The sequence below is a fragment of the Cebus imitator genome, unplaced genomic scaffold, assembly GCF_001604975.1.
Source record: "Cebus imitator isolate Cc_AM_T3 unplaced genomic scaffold, Cebus_imitator-1.0 Scaffold46, whole genome shotgun sequence".
Taxonomy (NCBI): Eukaryota; Metazoa; Chordata; class Mammalia; order Primates; family Cebidae; genus Cebus; species Cebus imitator.
Window position 1 is genome coordinate 6,876,680 of NW_016107361.1, and position 22,134 is coordinate 6,898,813.

The 22,134-nt window shown below is 36.0% G+C and overlaps 1 long non-coding RNA gene across 1 annotated transcript in view; it reads right to left on the minus strand.

Moving 5' to 3' along the window:
* Nucleotides 1-19,953: 19,953 nt before the first annotated feature.
* The window catches only part of LOC119470996, a 31,545-nt gene continuing 29,364 nt past the window's right edge, over nt 19,954-22,134 (minus strand). Inside the window, exon 2 of the long non-coding RNA XR_005199985.1 lies at nt 19,954-20,446. This is a non-coding gene — a long non-coding RNA (uncharacterized LOC119470996). The remainder of the gene's footprint in view (nt 20,447-22,134) is intronic.

Consider the following 22,134-nt stretch of genomic DNA (forward strand, 5'->3'; position numbering starts at 1 on the left):
CACTTGAAAGAACTGGGACAGTACCAGTGTGTGGGAGACTTGGCTAATGCCTTGTTTTCTAGAGAGCCAGAAACAGTTTGCCTTCATGGGAGGGCAACAATTGACTTTCACAGTGTTGCTGCAGGGCTACGTGCATAGCCCTACCATATGTCACGGTCTTGTTAATGATATTATGCTAACCTCTGATTCTCTTGCAGATTGAGAAGCGACAATGCTCTCCTTGCCTAGAATTAAGATGATGCAGCTGAGATCACTTTCCTAGCAGCCAAATGGGCTATTCAGCAGACATAAGCCCTACGGATAGTTGACCAGGGGCTCCTGTTTCAGCTGGGTGTGCATGTGACCACAGATGGTTTTGGCTGGGGGCCCACAGCAGCACATGGAATGCTTGAGAACACCAGTAGGCTTTTGGTCCCAACTACGGAGGGGAGCTGAGCTCTGGTTCCTTGATAAAGAAACAGCTCGCAGCTGCATATGCTGCCCTTTAGGCTCATGAAAGTGTGGCAGGATGGGCTACAGTTGTCATGCGGACCACTTACCCCATAGCAGGTTGGGTGCATTCATGTATAATGACCCCATGGACTGGGATGGCGAAGAGATCCACTTTAGCAAAGTGAGGGCATCTACTTGGAACAGTGGAGTAATCTGAGTACAAGTCCCTTAGCAACAGAGTTGCAAGAGGTCTTGGGACCCGTACTCCTAATGCAAGGTAAAGCCATTGGGCCTAATCCACTCCTAGACCCTGAGCCTTCACCATTTAAGGAAGGGTGCCCCCCTATTCCCAATGGGGCATGGTATACAGATGGGTCTAGCTGAGGTGCTCCTGCTGCCTGGACTGCTGTCACAGTCCAGCCTGGTACTGACACCACAAGGTTTGATACCAGGTGTGAACAAAGTAGCCAATGGGCTGAACCCAGAGCAATGTGGATGATGATCACTAAGGAGGTGACACCTATGGTAATCTGTACTGATAGCTGGCCAGTCTATTGAGGCTTAACCTTGCGGCTAACTACCTGAAAGTTACAGAAATGGCTAGCTGGTCACTGGCCCATGTAGGGCAAAGCCATGTGGCAAGACCTATAGGAGGAATGATGATCTCTTCTGACCAGGTATGGGGACAAATGGTAACCTGCTGTTGCCTGCCCCAACACCCCTGAAGGCAGGGGAAGCGAAAACGTTGCTGTGGCCATGGAACCTCCAAGCACCCCCACCCTGCTCCAGTGGTGGTTAGCCATTGTAGCTCCCTGGGGGGAGGGCTTACTGTACAACTTGCATGTCATTCCTTGGGTGTTCAATACATGGCCTCCACCATGGACTGTTCATAGGGGATGGGCCAGGAAGGAACCCCCCTCTGGGGGACATATGTACTGTCCCTGTGGCCTGTTGTGAGCTCCCCCGTAGCTTTGGCATGAATGCAGGATTCAGGGGAATCATGGAGAGCCGAGAAGCTGTGACACCATCACCCAGTCCAAAGCCCTTGGTGGCTACATTGCTATCCAGGGGTGAAAGGTTAGCCTGTATTTTGCCTGAGGGACATGATTTTACCTCTGTTAGTACCTGTGCCTGCTCTGTTGTTTCAATGGTAAGTCAATGTTTCCAACTGTTGGATCTGCACCACCCTTCCAGCAGCAGCTGCGGACGGCTTGCCTCAGCACACACATTCATTGTTTGCAGAGAACTGGACATGGCTGGAGACTTGGAGTCCCATGGTGACGCCTGGAACACAACGCGGCGAGCTTTGAACAAAGGACACTGCAAGACCCACAGTGCATCCACCCCCTGACTGGCTGGTAGCATTTATGGTGGGTGGGGCTGGCTGGTGGGGGAGCATGTAGTACCTCTGGCCCCAGCACCGTGGTGCATAGAGGAACACTGAGGTAACATCCCTGTGGGATGGGTACCTATCACAGCCTGTGTAACTGTAACACGTGTCATCACATGAAGGTATGATGGAACAAGTGGCCCCACCAAGGTTGGGCTCCAGTGGATTTTGTGCCCTCTGGGAGTTTATGGGTCTGTGAGGACACAGGGCAGCCTTACCTACCCACGGGCTAGACAGGACTGGATATTGTACCTGGGGGTGGCCTTATATACCTCCCACTGTTCTCTCCACATTGCCCAGATGCCCACATAACTGGGAGACACTACACTCTCAGTTTTTGTGAGTGCAATAAGCCCCATGGTGGTTCCACCTCTTGGCAGTGACTATCCCTGGAGTGGGTGTCATAAGTGTAGAAGCACAAGTTACTGCTTGCACAGCACACCGCTTGGGCTCTGAATTACACCTGCCTGGCCACCCTCCTGTTAACGGATGAGGTTGATCAGATGAGAAAGGTGGCATTGCAAAACCAAATGGCCCTAGACATAGTAACTGCTGCCCAAGGAAGCACTTGTGCCCTTTTAGGAACACAATGTTGTCCTTTATCCCTGACAATTGGCAGAACACAACAGCCTACAAGGTCTCCCATGGGAGATGAAGTTGGTGGAGAGCCTTACTGATGACCACCTGCAGAGATGGTAGGCATCTCTAGGCTCTGGTCTACTCTGAGCTCTCATAGTCATAAGTAGCATAGCTGAGATCCTAGTAGTGAGATGTTGCTCTCTGTATTGTTGTTGTGGGTTATGGATTCAGGGCTCTGCCCTATGGGCACGTGTTCCTGCCTAGGGGAGCCCTTGCTCTAGGGGGTGGAGTGTGGGGAAATGGCTGCACAATAGTCAGAAGGAGGCCAAGGTGGCCTTCCAGCCCAGCATGACTCAGTGGGTTTGGAGCACAGGTGCACAAATCTGCAAGTATGTAACCATGCCACGTGCGGCACATTATGTAATCACATCAGGTGAGGTGCATTAGGTGACCACCCACGTGAGTTCATGCTTGGCTCGGAGCCACTATTGTCTGTAAAAGGTATAACTACCCTGTTAACAGTGTACCTATAGCTTGCGTGCACCCATGGCTTGCCTGCACCCAGGCTTGCTTATGCCCAGAGACAGAGTAAAAGCCATGTCGAAACTGTCTATGATTCCTGGAGTGTTTTTCCAGCTACCCGCTACTCTCCCAGTGACTTCCCTTGGACCTCAGTTAGAAATGACATTATGCCTACAAAAGACACAATATTAAAAGCCAAAAAAAAAAAAAACCCTCTCAACTACAAAGTAGAACACAGTAATACACACTGATAAATAAAAAGTTACAGCTACGAAAGATAGACAGGTAGAAGACAGGTGGACAGATTCATACACATGCAAATTTAGAGAGAGACAAATATAAATAAAAGCAACCAGGAAATATAAATGTAATACAGTCAGTGTTATAGGAGGCTATCACAGATCAATAAAAAATTAAAGCTTAAATATAGCTTTAAAAGTATATATTTGAAAAAAAACACAAGATAAGAATTCGATATTTGGTTCAGTGTAGAGGTAGAACAAAGTGCCAAGAGAAAACAGAAACCATCTGCTGTTTCTGACCTGTTTCTCTCCTTCTACCTGCCATGGACACAGCTCAGTTTTGAAAATTTTTTTTTTCTTTTATACTTTCCTTGCCCCTGAAGAAAGCCTAGAGCTCCCTAGAGAGCTCCAGTCACCAGAGGAAAGTACAACAGGCATACAAAACTTCCCTATTTCACTTAGCTTTGCTTTCTTTTTATTCATTGTTGAATATGAAGTCATTGAGTACATTTAAAACAAATAAAAGTCCTCTACATTTTGGACAAATAGAGAAACAGGCTTTCTTAGAAGTGTTATTGCCGAGACAGGGGCTACCCAGAGATAGGGGTTTAGTTTCTGGGTGGGGGGTGTGATCAGGAATCTGTCAGCTGTGTTCTGAAAATCTGGGGAAAAGTCACGAGAAAACGATCTTAGGGCTTCCATTTTTTGAAAATTGTGCAAAAATAGTGATCTAAGATGGTTAACTCACAGATTGAGCTACAAAGATTTGAGTTTGATCAAGCCTTATTTCTGTAAGACAAAATTTGAGAAAAACTGCTTTATTTTGATACATAATTTGCTATTCTTAAGAGGTAGAGTTATGATGGAGTTAATAGGTTCCTGTTATTTTTTAGTTTCGCTTTCTTTAAGAGTTCAAGTTACACTCTGATCCATATAATTTCTGAAATTCCTTGGGGATTTTGATGAAAGTGAGTTAAATTATTGATTATTTTGTTATTTTACTTCATAGTCAACTTCAAAAGTAGGCTTCTACAGCTAAATTAGTGAAAATACCATTTGAATATTAACATGTCACTAGATTTTAGAAGCTTAGTGGGTCTAATTTACATCCTCTGAGTGTTTAAATGCATGCTGTAACATATCTCACTTTTATGTATATTACATATTTCCTCAAGTATTAAAGTAATATACAATCATTGAATAAAATTTGAAAAATAGTAAACACTATCAAGCAAAATCAACTATAGTCCAATGTCAAAAGATTATATATATATACATATATATGTGTGTGTGTATATATATATATATATATATATATATATATATATATAAAATGCTAGGCATAATAAAAAGGTACATTATAAATACATAGGACATAAAAGTCAATTAAATTATAACATAGATCAGTACACTTTGGATCAAGCTTTTAAAAATTAGGATTATATTACATCTATCTTTCCATGTTATCAAATATTCTCTTACATAGCCATTTCACAAATAATTAAGCCAACACTCTATTGTTTGGTATTGATATACTGTATTTTCTAATTATTTATTACAAGTGATGGTTCATTTCAAGAAGTGGAGTTATTGAATTAAATGTTGTGGTTTTTTATATTTCTTAATAATTAATCAGTAGCCTAGATAATGTGATAAAAACAAGTTTCAGAGCTTCACAGACTTAGATTCAAAAGTTGGAAACTCAAATTTTAAGCTTTCTGCTTCCATTAAAAAATAATTTTTTAAATCATGATGTTGAAATTATAAATCACAAGAAGTCTGTTAATAGAATAGAATTAAATAATTGAATTTAAGTATGTCTACTTTAGACAAGGCACGGTGGCTTGCCCCTGTAATCCAGTATTTTGGAAGAATAAGGCAGGAGGATCCCTAGAAGACTGGAATTAAAGGTTACAGTGAGTTGACTGTGACACTGCACTCCAGCCTGGGCAACAGAGGATGACCCTTTCTTCAGGAAAAAAAAGAAAAAGAAAAAAAATATGTCTATATATCAGTTTACTTTAAACCTATTAAAGTATCTAGTAGACAACCTGGCATATAGTATATTCCCAAATAATAAATATTTTTTATTTTAAAAGAGTATTTACCCTATAACTGTCATATTTGTTCCAAACATTACTTCATTATTTGCAATTAAGAAGTTTATGTTATTATGGAACAAAATCTATTTTTCTTTTTGTATTATTCCCATTTTATTTTAAGTTTAGAAAGTTATTCACCAACTTGAAGTCAGAAAATAGGTCAGCTATATATTTTTAAAATTGTATATCTTAATTTTTTTTACAAGGAGAAGTATTATAAATAAGGTGAGGAGCCGAGAACCAGGTTACTAAATTTCTCCAACATTGCCTAATTGGATAATAACTATAGACTCCGTTGCATTCTCTATTTGAAACAAAGAACCTAGATGTCTGAGCAAATTCAACGTCACAGGAATAGACTCACACTAGATCAATGCTTCTTAGGTTTTGCATGTTGAATTAGGGCTTCTGATAACCTTGACCTTCGTACATATATTAAAAAAGGAGATGTTAATTCATACATATATTAAATACATATATATATATATATAAATACATACATATAAAAAAGGAGATGTTAATTCATACATATATTAAAAAAGGAGATATTAAAAAGCAAAGAAGCAGATATACTTTTTTATTATATATTAAATACTGAGCCTTGAAATATCTCTCCCAATTTAGTGATTGGTAAACAGAATCTAAACAAAATGTGAAACATAATGGATTTTTAAAAAGAAAAAAAAAGGGGGGGAAATGGACAAATAATGTAAAAAGTTAGAGAAAGAGTACCTTTCTAAAATTGACTGTAAGGAAAATAGTTGAAAACATTAAGAAAAGCAAAGGGAATTAGAAAGCGGGCAAATAACCACAAGAAATCAAAGTTTATAATGACTTCAGAGATGTATAGTAAGCTGGCTAGGATCAGAAAAATAAAAGAAAAATGCCACACTATTTCACTGTGTATAGAAGAAATAATTAAAAATACAAGAAAAGAGAACATTTCTGAAGTAAAGAAATGTTAAATATAAAACTGATAATGTATGGAGGCAGAAAAATTAATTTACTTAAAAGTATTAAAAATCAGAGTGCTGTGACATTTCTTTTCTCCAACACAAATTACAGAAGCCAATACAATTTTGAATAAAAAAAATCTCATTCCAAGTTAGTGTGTCCCATAAAATCACTTTTCACATGCAAATAATCCTTATATAATTACATAGGAAATAGAAATTCTACTATTCCTTTACTCTTCTCAATAACGTTATGTGAACACACTCTTTCTAAGTAAAATGCTTCACCAATGTTAACTTGACATTAAATTGACAATCAACTGAAAAATAAATCATAATTAAGTATTCAAAAAAGTAATAGCATTAAATGTCTAATGGAGAACAGTGAAACCAATTAACTCAATTGAATGAGGTATAAATAGTGGCTATAATTATGGCCACAAACTTGGGTGCAAAAGCCCAAAACCATCTTAGAAATTATTTTTATGTGGTAATAATGCATATAAAATAAGCTTGTCCTGAAACATATATTTAAAGAGAATATATATGTTTCAGTGTGGAAGATGAGGAGATATAAAAATGTGCTTTGTGATTTTTCGCTATATTTCAAGTTTCTGGCAATGAATATATTTTTGTGAATATTAAATGGTATAGAAAAGGATTTTCAACAAATATTTTCATTTACCTCTGGAAAAATAACCACTATATTTACTAAGCCATAAAATCTAGCTAGATTTGAATTTTATGCCATATTGAAGTAAAGTATATAAGAAAATATAGGTAGTTATTTAATAAATCTCTGGAGAAGTGAGTTCAGAAAAAGTAATGGAAGCAGTTAGAAAATAATTATGGATTTGACCCTATTAAAAATTTAAAAATACATATAAAATAACAGCAAATAATCAAAATGGAAATCACAAAATGAGTAAAATATCCAACAAGTAAATATTTTTTATAATATAATCCCATAAAGTATTTGGAAATCAGCAAAATAATAATAAAAATTATAATACCATAAGTATGTAGTCAAAAATAATATATAACTCATTCCAGAAGAATTATATTTGGAATGTAAGCATGAAAAAGTCAACTTTCCTAGTCAACAAAATGCAAATTGTCAATCAAATAATTTTTAAAAACATAAAAATTTGATGAAAAATAACACTATATATAATCCTTACTACTGGCCTCACTGTTGTAAGGACTTTTGGGAGATAATTTGACAATATCTATAACAGGCCACAAAAGTATCTATATCTTTTGACACAGTTATTTCAGTTTATGAATCTGTTCCACAAAGGATCTAAAAAATGGAGGCTCACAAGTATATGAGCATAAGTTTGACATTCATTAAAGAAACACGTGCTACGAAAAGAAGAAGTGTCATTGAGAAATAAATAATGACATTTGAATTTAACAATACAACCACATTTGTCTAGGAAAAATATAAAAATGATCAAAACCATACCATACTTATTGACTCGTGAGAATACAAGATATCAAATAAAAATAAAGAAACAATCTGTTGTATTCAGTATGATAACTTTAAATAGAGATATAGAGCACCATAGAAACTATAGAACACCAAAGAAACTCTATTGAAACAATATACACCAAAATAGCAATGAAGACTTTTTGATAAAAGGTAGGATAATAAGTGGTCTTAATTTCTGCATTATATTTTAATGTTTTTACTACATTATATATTTATCATATATATTGTGCAGATATGTATGTTACATACATACATATATGGTACAAATATTGTTTCTATAACAAAAAGCCATGAAATACATAGCTCTTTTACCTGTATGATGCATTAGAGATACATGAAATACATAGAATTAGGAGACTTGGTTCCAGTCCTGGTTCTGTCTCTTAATACCTGTACTATTTTGTACAAGTTACTAAAATTGTATCTGAATTTTAGTTTCTTCCTCTCTAAGCTGAGGATAATACTATATTATAGGGTTAGTATGAAAATAAAATAAAATAGTGCCTTGAAATTTTACCCCCACTATTCACTAGGCACTTGATAACAAATAGTGTTTAAACCACATAAAATTTTCAACCAAAAGTTTGACTTATCACACCTTTAGTTTCAAAATGTTCTTTAGTTGGATTATATACATATATATCTGTTGTGTTGCTGTTGTTTTGTGTTTGTGTTTGTGTGTATGCATACAAATATATTAATGGGGAAGGCAAGCCATAGTTCTCTTCCCTACTGTTCTTCAAACCACTTAACAATCTTGTTTTTCAACTATGAAATTGAGATATAGAGATTAAGATTCACCAAGGCTGCAAATTCCTTCAAAAAATTCACAAGTATATAGTGGATCATGATGCAATTTTTAAAAAATTATTGAGAACCTATTGAAGTATGTTGTGTCTTTTTCTTATGATAGCATCTCTGCTTCTACTCTTAACACCCAACATTTTCAATTGGACTAACTCTACACAAACTACTTTTTGATTTGTAACCAATTCTAGGAAGTACTGAATTGAATTTCATCTTTATTACTTAATAAATAGCCTCACTGCTTAAATAGGCAGGTAAAGGTGCATATATCATTATGTCTGTAGTCTTGGGCTTTCCTTTTACTGTTTCAGAATATTTTCTATTGTTATTTTAGTTGATGTTGCACCTCCAATTAGTGAAGGCACTGGTAACTCAGTGTGTGTTAAATTTATTGCTTCTTTAGGTCTACACTATGCTAAATTTATTTCAGAGTATGGAACTCAATATGATTACAATATAATCACATGGTTAATTGCAAGTAAAACTGCCTCTAAAATTAATATTTAAAGTAGAATTGCAGCCAAAGCAGAATGAATGAGGAGGTATTGTTATAACAGAGTGCCCTGAGGGAGATTAGTGTATTTCAGAAAAATCTGGATTGTGAGACAGGAAGTAATTCTTAATAAGTCTCCAGAGAAGGTCAGTCTACTTCTAGAAACTATATTTCTCACAGGCTACATACTCTCTCTTGCTTTACCATCTTTGCATTTTGCTAGATGATCTCTTGTAAAAAAGAAAAATAAGCCTTTCTTCGAGATCTTTTTTATTATCTTTCAATGACTCACCATAATGGTTTTTGCTTCTTTTACAAGCACCTTATGTCTAACATGACTTTTCTTTCCACGTGTTTGCTAGATGTAAGAACTAAGCTCATATCCTTTCCTTATTCCTATTTAGCATTAAATTCTTAGCAAGTATTTCAGTTTATCTTCTATCCCAGAAGATTAGTTGAATAAGTACATATGTAAATCATAAACAGATTTTTTTGTGGCTGTATCTTATTGTACTTTGCTGATTTAGCGCAATGTAAGATGATATTTTATATAAGGTGGTGATATTTGACTCCTGATACGGTATTGTACTCAACTTTGAATATTTAAGCACTCTCTCTGCATTTATCAACAGTCACTTGATTTCTAATGCTATTTATATTATACAGACTTTTAATATAAAACTTTAACTTATAAAATTTTAAATATAGAGATGTCATTTTTGTCATTTTTTTTCTTTCTTTAAAAGAAAGGGAACATGAAGGCATAATTGTAAAGGTTTTTTCTAACTGATTAAAAGAGTATTGAAAAGATTATAAATCCAAAAATCAGTCAAATATTAGCCCCAATATGATCTGACATTTCAGAAATTCAGTTGACTTCCAGTGTTCAGGAGAGGTGATTTACATACCATCATAACTGGGCATCTGTCATAAAATGTGTCATAGCACAGTACTCATCTGCACTCAATATCATAAAAGAAAGAAGATTATTCAAAATAATCTTTTCTTAACACATAAGATTGGTTTCAGTTATGCTGTTTTGGTTCTTTTTGATTGGTTAATGATGTCTAGTTGGTAGTTTTGTCTTGTATTTTTTGACTCCTGAAAATAACTGAAAAAAATTAATTGTAAGAGTTGCATTAATACTGAACCGAGAAAAATACAAGTTCACATGTTCTCTCTTAGTCTCAGATTAAATTTCTTCATCGATAGAATCATAGTATGTCTACCTAGAGAATTTAAGAGATTCCTCAGGTTTTATATTTAATTTTATAAATAAATCAACTGAGACCCAGAGAATGTTTTATCTTAAGCCACTAGGCAGTTAGTAAGTGGACTGCTCCTTGTACTTTGCTGCATCCCTGATTAGGTATTTCCTCATCTCCTTGGACTGTTTGACAAACAGATTTTCCCAGGTGATGGTGATAGCCCAGGAGAGAAAACCTTAAAGAACTTTATCAAGAGCCCTGCAACCTCACCATCACTCCATCTCTGACTACCAGCCTTTCATAAAATCTGGCCATTTCCTATCTCCCCATGATTTGGGCTCTGTGGGCTGTACCATGTGTGTTTAACTGGTAAAACTTTTAATAATTCATTCAACACATATTTATTTAGTTGAAGCTCTACAATGCACTTTTAATAATGAGAAAACATATGCAAAAGCTAGCTACAATTTTTATCAAAATTAAATGAAATTTAAGTGGACTTTCAGATTGGAAGAAAGGGGCTTGATTCCAAGAAAAAATAGGCTTAGAGGAAAAGGAGCTCATCTATGCCTTAAAACTCGAGGAGGCATTTGAAAACTGAATCTAAACAGCATACCAAGTAGACTCAGCAAACTACATTCAAAAAGTGTGGAGAGGTTCAAATGGAGGGAACAGAAAATGGCATGGATTATGGTTTGGTTGAGTTGATATTATGAAGCATTATAGTCTCATAGGTCATAGTCTCATTGATCTATTGATCTCATGTATATTCCAGCCCTTTTTGCTATCAATGGGACAAATAATTCAGCTTCTTGTCAATTTTGAGATACACAGGCTTATTTCAAGTTATGAGTATTTGCTTTAGGAATTAAAACAATTGTCGTTCATGTTCTTCATAACTTGTCAGGCAGCCCATATGTTGTGTGTTTAGAACAGGCAGAAGCCTGGATGCCATGAATTGAGGCATGTTGAAACACCTTTAACTGTAAAATAACACAAGGCAATCTGTCCATGAAAATATAAGCTTCAGCATGGAGATACACCATAGTGTTAGAACTAGGCATTTTATTAAAGGAAGCAATACAAAGGCAGTATTTTGCTCATAATCCTGTAACATTGGTAGTATCACACACTGATTTTTGAATGAAGAAATTGTGTCTGTAGAATTCTCCTGTCATAATATTATAAAACCCAAAGACTCTCTGAAGAAGAAATACTTACTTTAGAAATACACACACACACTTTTTTTTCTTATTTTTCCTTTTTTTAGAACCCAAGTCACAAACTATCATTATTCATGCCCTGCGGTTCACAGCTTACTGACACCTGAGTCCATACATGGTTTCTTTGGTTATATTTGCTTATTTATTAGTAATATAATTAACACCTCTAATGTACCATGCAATACCGGATTTCAAATATTTCTAAAATGTCCATTTACCTTTGTACCTCTCCCATATCTTGTCCTTGGATCTCACCCAGAAGCAATTTGTATCCAGAAATTAATGCTTATCATTCCTTGTTTTTCTTCAGTATTTTCTATTACATATGAATGCTTAACAAATATGTTGTGCATTTTTGCTTATTTTTTAAGTTATTAAAAGGAGTATAATTTTTTATAAATGTCTTAATGTAAGATTACTTTGTCAGATATTTAACTAGAATTTGAAAACAAATAGATAAAAGCCTGAGGGAGTAATAATACAAGTCCATTTAGCAAACATTTGTGGAAGAGTTACCATTTCCAGATGCTGGAGATGCAAATAAATATGGTTCCTTCTTTGAGAAATTTGTGATTTTGAGAAATGGATATTAACAGATAATTGTGATAGCATGTAAAAAGTATTATAAAAACATGTTTGTCAACCAGTATGACTGTATGAGAGAGGTGGGATATTTCTTAAGTCCTTAAGGATGTTCAGGATATTATTATAATAAGAGATATATTTCAGGTTGGGGGACACACTGTGTAATGCTACTGAGGTAGATTACAACAGATGTCAAAAGATCAAGAAATTATAGACTTAAAGCAGAAGGGAATAAGGCTGATAGATTAGGAATAGTGATGAAGTAATGAAGAGGATTATCGGGAATTCGAGAAGTTATATCCATACTATCTACACTGTAGATACTATTGATTCTATAGGATTGGTGATTGTTAGAAAAGGAAATGAAAAAGCCAAATGAAAACCAAGGATTACATAGACTCTTATATTGTATAGCTGAATAAATTATAACGCACCATAGGAGAATAAGAGGAGTGCGTAGGAGAAATAAAACTTTAAAAAAATATTTAACAATATTTGTTTTACCTAATTAAAAAAGACATGTTTTCACTATAAAATTTTTAATAGGTATGCAGCAGTATAATGTGTCACTACATATGCAATTTTAATGGGCATGTGCCTCACGATGTGTGAACCCGTGTGTGTGTACGTGTGTGTGTGTGTGTGTGTGTGTGTGTGTGTGTGTATCTCCCAAATTCTCATAGAAGTGGGAGTATTCAAGGACATTCAAGGCAGCATTATTTGTGGTGACAAGGGAGGAGTGGGAGGCATCTTGAGTATCCATAACTTGAATCAGTAAATAGGATACACATACGGTGAAACTTTAAGCAATAAATAAGAACAGTGCTTTTATGTTAGATGAGTCTTGTGTTGCATGTTGATGTTCTTTATTCTTATCACAAAACTGACCAGATGTGATTGAATTGTCTAATCCATGACTTTCGCTCATGTGGAGTCACTGTACTCTAAAATCTCATTACTGCAGAGTTTCTCTGCCATTTGATGTTAGGCGTAGCACAGGTGTAATTTGTCTGGAAACTTCAATAACTACTACACTGGGTCCTGGCCTTGCACTCATACCCTTTTTAATAATCCAAACAGTTCACATGCAACAATCTGCCTTTTTTTCTGAAGCCCAAAATCAGATGCCTCGTGTCTGGTTCTCATAAAATTATCCTGACATCCACAAAGCAAATGTGCTTTGAGCTTTGACTGCAGGGTAAGGTGACCCACCAGATGTGGTATTCTGGTGTGGTTTGAAGGAAGCAGATGATGTTTACATTAACCTTTTCAGGCCCTTTCTCATGTGGGGTTAGCAGCATGGCAGTTAAATAAAAATGCTTAGTCATCCAGAATCCCATAAGCACTTGACACCATGTCAAGTAATCTACTCTACCCCAAATGATTTGGCGGTTCCGTATATGGCAGAGAAGCGGCCAGTAATAAGAACCCAGTGCTATTTGAGTACTTATCTGCATCAGGACATTACTCTGACTATTTTCTTTTCCCTTTGGTAATATGCTTTTACCAAACCTCATTATGAGGAGACTGGCCACTAATAGGAGAGGGATGAAAATTTCATCCTGATTTTATGAATTTCTGGACTGCAAATAGATTCCTCAATTATCTATTTCTTGGATTGTGATCTTATAGGCAGAGCATTACAGACAGAGCGGATTAGTAAACAATGTTCCTTCAAATTGTTAAATAGTTCACTAAAGACATTTTTCACTAACAGAACTCCCGACTGGCCTACATTATGCTTTACTGTAAGTGAGAGACTATTATAATCTCACAATACCAGTAGCTTATTCCAAGAAAGGATAGAGATACTTTTGAAAATGACTATATTTAAATCTTCTATGCATTTATTTTCCTAAGAAATGAAAACCAAATTTACACACCTGCCTTTTCTTGGTTAAGCTCCTGTCTTCACTTAAAATAGCATGTGGTTTTCTTGAAACTTGTTATTTTTCTCCTTCTTTCCCTTCTAATTTATAAAAAAGAACATAGCAGTAGATTTAAATGTTCCAATAGCTTCAAGGCAGCACAAATATCATTTTATAGACATGAAATTTGTCATAATGCTCAAGTAATAGAAAAAAAAAACATAGTGACAATTTTCTTTTGTAAGCAGTTGTGACAGCTAAAAAGTAATAATTCCTATTAATAAGTGATTTAATGTGTCCCAACATGTGTCCAGGCTGCAAATATTATGTCAATAAACAGCTAATCAGTTTAATGTGCTGTAGGCAGGGACTGGTAGTGCATACAAATGTAAAGATAACAAGGAACAGAGTCTTTATCTCTTCTGCTGTGGGTTTTTCCCAGTGGTAACAGACTTCGAGACATCCCTATGTGAATTCTCTTTCATTTGTACCTGTCCAAAATGTCTGTTCTCAAGTTTATTCTTATCAGTGGACTATTCTGAAGCCATTTTTATTCCACTCTAATCTACCCAGTGTATCTTGCTGCCTCGGCAGTGTCTTACTTTGATTAGGGTGTATACTCCACCATCCTTGACAGGAAGACTGAGGGTGTGGGAAAGAAGGAAAATGGGGTGGAGGAGGAACAGGGTAGAGAATTGAAATGGATTTTCTGTGTCTTGCTCTTGGTTTTAAAAGGAAATGCTCACAAGTTACTATGGTTAAAAGATTTCTTTATGAAGCTAGTATTTAGGAACATAACCATGTTGAATATATATGTATATGCTTTTGATTCTGTGAGTGTATATATGATTATCTACAGTCATCTGCATGTTATATGTTAATTTAAAATCACAGAAAATTTTTCAGAATATAATATTGTCATTAAATGTGAATGATAAGACTAAAAAAAGCATAAAGGCTAGATAACTCCAGAAGCTCTAGAGTCTTATTTGGGTACAATGAAAATGATTAAAGATAACTATTATTTATCCAATATTTACACTACGCCACTGCTTTATAGATCCTCTTTAACAGTACTCCCAATATCCCTCTGAGAAAAGTATTGCTGTTGCATCTATGTTAGGTTATTGAAGTACAGTAATCAATAAAGAATTTTGTTTTCTCAAACCTAGTTCCTTTATTTTCTCCACCAGTGTATGCTCCAACCCCTGGGGAAAAAAATGCTTTTTTGTTGATAGAAGCAAGAGACAAAGGCATCAGTAGCAAAATAAGCTTCCTGGTTAGGCTCTGAGATGTGCCCCACAGCAGCAACACAGTAGTTACCCTTGTAGGCACTCTACACTGAAGAAATTAAATGTATTTGAAGTATTCTCTGGCAGAGCACTCCAAGGCTGAACATCTCTGCAGGATAGTGCTTTGACTTGGTTGGGAACAGAGTGCTGGGGCAGAACTAACTGGTAGATTGAGTAAGAGTATTCAGAGAGAGGAGACTACACAGCACCCATCTGGTAAGAACTCTTCATGGCTGAAGTGAGACTTGGAGGAGAAAGGTGGAAGCCTCTTTTGCAATACGCTCTGGCCTTGGGATGATTTTTATAATTATCTAGAATTAAAGTTATTTTCTTTTAAAATATAGATTGTTTCTGCAAACCTTTCCAGATGTTGCTAGCATAAGTTAGGTGTTTGTTCTAGAAAGAAGTGAAACAATTATTATCCCACTAACATGACTAATCTCTAATTTGAATTCAGGTCTGTCTGACTCCAAAATCTATGCTTTTAAAGCCATGCCACACTGTTTAAAGAGTACATAAGGGACAACTTTTATTTCTCTATTGATATCTGCTATCATGAGCATAGATACTGTCTGGCATATAATAGTTAACTAATACTTCTAAAAATAAGGAGGTCTCATGCACAGTAGAGAAGCACTTTTAATCTTTTTCAGTTTTCTAAAATCTATTGTGATTTATTCATCCAGGAAATGCCTAAATTATATCTGTTCATAAAGCCATATCGAAGTAAATGTCATGGCAGATAAAAAATTGGTTAAATGTGTATTTCTTATAAATAATAGCATTCTGAAGAAATCTCACTATTTTCAATATTAAATGTACATAGATAACTCTAATATAAAGGTAAATTATTAATAAATAAATGTATAGATAGATTGGGGAGGTAATGATAAATGGAATACAACTGCAACCACTGGCAAAGAAGTAGAATCTCAAGGGTCTTCCTACAGAGTAGGTACAGATATTTGTACTGTGTCTACCTGGCTAAACATACAACTTTTGTCTATTTAAAGTGAATTTAAAAAATAAATGTACTTATATTTCTCAACCTGGGAATTACATTTGCTTTATAAGTGATTGTTGGAAGTACTCATCTTTTATAGATTTATCCCGAGAGGATCTTGAAAGTTTTTCCATTGCTAGTTTTCACTACGTTTTCACTCTTTCACAGAAATCAAAACCTCGACTACACTTCAACTTCCATTTCTACCTTTGCTAAAACTGCACAAAAAGTCTAGCTGTATTATGAAAATTACACTGAGAAAATAGAACGAATATTCAGAGTGCTTGTTTTGTGTAAATGGCAAGTAATCCTTTACTGTTTGAAAATTAGGTCATCTCAATCTCTTGTACAATGTCATGGTCAGAGTAGGTGCTCCCAAAATGTTGCATTGGATTGAAGCGATGAACGTGTACCCACAAATAAATGATTTATGGAAAGAAAATCAGACAACTCAGGTTCCTATGGTAAAACCAGCTAAAGAGTCACAACTTAGTTTGTGGATGATGGTCTGGAATACTTATTCATACGAATTTCAGCAAAGTTCTACCTAAGTCATTTGGACAAAATTAAGTCAATCTAATTCAATGACTGTACTTGAAAGAATATACTTCAATTTTGAGAAAAAAATGTTCCTATATATAAATGTACATATACAAACATACATGAAATGAGAGTCCCACACTTAGTCACCTAATAGAACATCTGGGAGAGTTGTAATATCCTCAAAAATGAAGATTGCTTATAAGCTAAATTGAGCAGCAGGAAGCAACATCTTTTTGGCTTGCTGAAATATCAATATACAGAGGTATACTCCTGCCTGAGGAGGTTGGGAGGGGGAACAATTGTTAATCTGAAGTCAAGGGTATGACTTTCAGGAGACCCAGTCTACAAATCCCCATTCCTGTAAGGGATGAGAATGAGAGAAACTTGAGGAGGATTTTCCTCGCTCCCTCTTCCAGATGAATGCTAGCTATGCATCTCTGCCCTGCAATTTTTTTCTTAGGTGGTGGTGTTTTGTTTTAGAATACAGATGGCCAAAATGAGCTCCATTCAGGGAATAAAAGGTATTATAAGAATATGTGAGAGATGATTTCCTTCTGGGGTTGGTTGTGCAGCTCTTGGGGAGCAAATGATAAAATTAGAAATTTCTGTACTTGATTTCATTACAAAGGAGTACTTTTGAAACAGGGCTTAGCAGCTATTTTTTTTTTTTTAGCTCATAAATGCTTGTACAAACAAACACATACACACACGCGCGCACGCACACAGACACAGACACATACACACACACACGATGTGTTCTTTTCTCCAATCGTCTCATTATTGACATTTGCAGATATTATTTGTATGACTTTGGTTACAGCTCCAGTTAGGTCTCTATTGCTGCGAGTGACCTTGCTTATTGCATTAGTTGAGGTACTTAAAGCACAAACATATTCTCTAAGTATGCTAAGATCACAATACCAAGGGCACTGACAAATGAGTATTTAATACCAGCCGAGATGGAAGTAAAATGACTGTTTTCAAATAGGGTTGATTGAATGAAAAGCAAAGATCATTTTGAAGCTAAAGTATGAACTGTGTGACAAGTAACACAATTATCTCTTCAAGAACTCATTATAGCTTTATAATTATTCATAATTCATACAGCACTCATGTGATAGCACTTTTGGTGCCACATACAGATATTAGCATACTTTATGCAGAATACAAAAATTAGAGATATGATGCAGTATATTGTTATAATTTATACATATTTCGTTTGTTGTGATTTTGTTTAGAAAATGCTAACGTGGCGAGGCACGGTGGATCACGCTTCTAATCCCAGCACTTTGGGACGCCGAGGTAGGCAGATCACCTGAGATCAGGAGTTTCAGAACAGTCTGGCCAACATGGTGAAACTCCGTCTCTATTAAAAATACAAAATTAGTGGGATGTGGTGGCAGGTGCCTGTAATCCCAGCTACTTGGAAGCCTGAGGCAGGAGAACCTCTTGAACCTGGGAGGCAGAGACTGCAGTGAGTGGAGATCATGCCACTGCACTCCAGCCTGGGCAACAGAGTGAGACTTGTCTCAGAAATAAATAAATAAATAAATAAGAAAATACTAATGTAATTTACCATTGGCTAGTTACTTTAAATGCATTGTCTCATATAATTCTCTAGCTAGTGAAATTGAAGATGATTTATAATTTGTCTTCAAACTAGAATGCAAGCCCATTGATGGCAGAGACCACATTAAAATCTGTCATATACTTTATATAATTTGATTGCACAAATGTTTTTATTGAATTGAATATTTGTTTGTCTTGTCCAAATCAGAAAAAAAAGACACCTTTACTTTAAAAGTATAATTATTTGCAAGTTCATTCACAAAACATATATTGGAATTAATATATTGTAGCTGTAAGAAGTGACTTAGCAATGTTTCTATTTATAGCTGGAATTCTGGTAATATTTAAACATAGATATTTAAATGATAAATTGATTGACATTTAAATAGAAAAACATACTTTGCACTGAAAGTAAAGGGGATGTTTAAGTTCAACAGTGTTTCTCTTGTTTAAGCAACAGTACTTAACTAGTAAAAATATTATTTATGCTAGATTAAAAGAATTGAGGCTGCTTTGCTAATTAAGTGCTTAAATTTGAAAAATTTATTCGGCTATAGTTTACAGATATTTTAGTTTCAGGCAGCTACACTGTTGGTTAATACCAAATATTTTAATATTTATTTTGTACATGCTTTGTTAAGAGAGAATCACTCGGGAAACCGGACTGCTGGTCTGGATGAAGCCCACAGTTTCCCGAGTGATTCTCTCTAACAATACCACCTGTGCATTGGGGGAAGTGGGTGGAGCCAGAGGAAGTCCACGCTGTTCGCAGTGGGGAGGAGCCTGGCTCTGTTCAGTTCCTCTGTGGTGGCCTGGGATTCAATCTGTAAGATGGGGGCCTGCTAACATGACTCTCTCTTTGCTGAGAGTTCCTCCTTCCTTTTTAACTTTCCATCCAATAAACTCTGCCCTACTCATCCTAAAATGTGTCCACGTGCCTAAAATCTGAGTCGTGTAGGCTGGGTAGGGTGGCTCAAGCCTTTAATCCCAGCACTTTGAGAGGCCGAGGCGAGTGGATCACGAGGTTAGGAGATCGAGACCACCCAGTCCAACATGGTGAAACCGCGTCTCTACTAAAATACAAAAAATTAGCCGGGTGTGGTGGCACGCACCTGTAGTCCCAGCTACTCGGAAGGCTGAGGCAGGGAATCGCTTGAACCTCGAGGCGGAGGTTGCAGTGAGCCGAGATGGTGCCACCGCACTCCAGCCTGGCGACAGAGCAAGACTCCGTCTCAAGACAACAACAACAACAACAACAAAACAAACAAACAAAAACTGCGTCGTGTCACAAGAACCCGGCTTTTTCTGCATCACTAAGGAGAGGGAAAACTAAATTCCCCGGGGCCTTTATTTTCATCTTACTTTTCTCGTTGTAAAGAGATACAAGTGACATTTTTATAGAACTTAATACGATATTGTTCTGGAACTTTATTTTGGAGGAAATGTGTTTTCTATTCCTCTGTGTCCTCCAGAGTAATCACGATGGTGCTCACCCTTCTGAGAGTGTTGGCTGCTCTCACTTTCATACCATATATTGATTTCTATTGAAACACATTTCCTGCTTTGAGAACAGACCCTGATGTCCCATCTCTATACCTTTCTTGACAATGATGTTTGTGCAGGATGTTGGTAATCAGAATTATTTGCCCTCACAGTCATATTCTTTATTTCTGTATGAGACATTCATTAGGATATTGGTGTGAAAAAATGTGAAACAGACAATACCAGCTTTACTTCTAAAGCTTTCTAGTTTATCTTATGCCAAGTAACAAAGCTTTGAAAACACATGTAGATAGGCATTTTAAAAAATCTTATTTTGAAATTTAAGTGATAAAATTAGATTTTTATCTACTAAATTTAATAAAATGGATCTAAAATTTTATACAAATGTGGAAATGATTTTTCAGGCATGTGATTTAAATTGGTATTAATTTGATAAGTTTTAAGGACATTTAGCATGAAGTAATGCCTTCCTAAAAAGTTCTAGAAACACGTGACTTGGGCACACATATAATCAGGAAACAAAGTGATCCTGGAAGATTCAGGTAGTGTCCATAACAATAATGTGAAACAGACATGCTCCTCAGATGTGTGACCTTGGTCCTCTCCATCAATCTCTCTTGGGCTTCCTTTCCTTCACCTGTGTAATCAAGGGATTGAACTAGATAATTTTAAAGTCACTTCCAACATCATGAGGCGTATTCCCTTTTGTGAATTTTCCACTTACAGAAACTGACTGAGATCATACTCAGGAGATAGGCAATTCCATACATAGCAGATCTCAAAACATGCTTTACCCGCCTCTACAACATTTCCTGCACAGCCCGAAGGGAAAACTAACTGATAATTAAGGTTTTTTTCCTTTTTTTGATATTTCAACCCATGCATTTAGTTCTGGCATATTGATAGTTAATTGTAGTTTATCAAAGACAAATTACTTCACTAGTTATAACTGAATCCCGAGTCGCACATAAATTGCTCTTGAAGATTTGGTGAAAATGTGCTTAAAGAAGCATCATATAAAAGTTATTTAAAGTCAATATTATGATCCAGAAGAGCAAATCAACCTTTGGAGTATTTTCCTTTAAACCTATATTTACTTTGGGGGAATAAATAAAATTTAATACATGAGAATTAGGCTAGTTTAGCTTCAAAAAGTCCAACAAAAAGATTTTCTGAGTGAAAGAGGAAAACACACACACACACACACACACACACACACACACAACACAACACACACACACACACACACATCTATTATGTCTTAAACTATGTAACCTGTTATACAATATTGATGCAATTTTTTTTTTTTTTTCTCCTTAGCTCAGTTAAATCCAGGTTCTTGTCTCACAACCAGGAAAAATTAGACATGCAGACACATTTAAGGATGAGGAGGGTGGAATTTATTAAGCGAAAGGAAAGCTCTCAGAATGATTCTCCAAGCAGGTTTCCTCCTTACAACGGAGTACCAGGACTTCCACACATGAGCTAAAGAGGCCCAGCTCCTCCTTTGCATAAGGCATGAATTCCTAGTGGCTCCACCCTGTCCCTAGTGGGCATGTGAGCCCTTAGTCTGAGCCAGTTCACATTGATGTATTTCCCTTATTATGCATGTGTTAAGAGAAGGTGTTTTTCACTGTGGGCATGTTTAGGCAAGCCCCCTATGCACAATGGCCTGAGCAGGTCAGAGATTCTGCAGAGACTCTCCCCTATCTGCCTAGGAAAGTACTCTGCCTCCTGCCTCTGTCTATATAATTTGATGTACCATATTCCAGTTAGTTTAAATATGGCCTGTTAAATATGTTTATATTGGCTTTATAATCTTCAAACAAATAAAAACAACACATGCAAATGTTTGGGTTCTTAGAAACAAATGAGGACATTTCAAAGCTGAAATTTTTAAGTTCATTTATATTCGACATTTTGGTGAATGCTTAGAAAAAGATAATAAGCAATACATTTTATTTGTGGAGGGTACTAACTTGGATGATGTTGCATACACAGGGGAGGACAGGGAAATAATTTTAATAAAGAACCTAGAGGCATTAGAAATGTGGTAAGGAAATGATAAAACCAAGATTTAAATTGTAAAAATGCAAATCATTACACGAGGGGAAGAAGTAACTTAATGCAGCTACTCAGAGGGTGGGACAGACACAAGAAAATAGTTTGAGGCAAAATAAATCTCTGGGTGATAGTGCAGAGCAAATGAGATATGAACCAGCAATGATAATGGGCAGAAAATGTTCCCCTGCACTTTTGAACCACAAAGAGGCATTGTGGCACAGAAAGATGAAGAGCATGACACCTAAACATTGGATTTAGCTT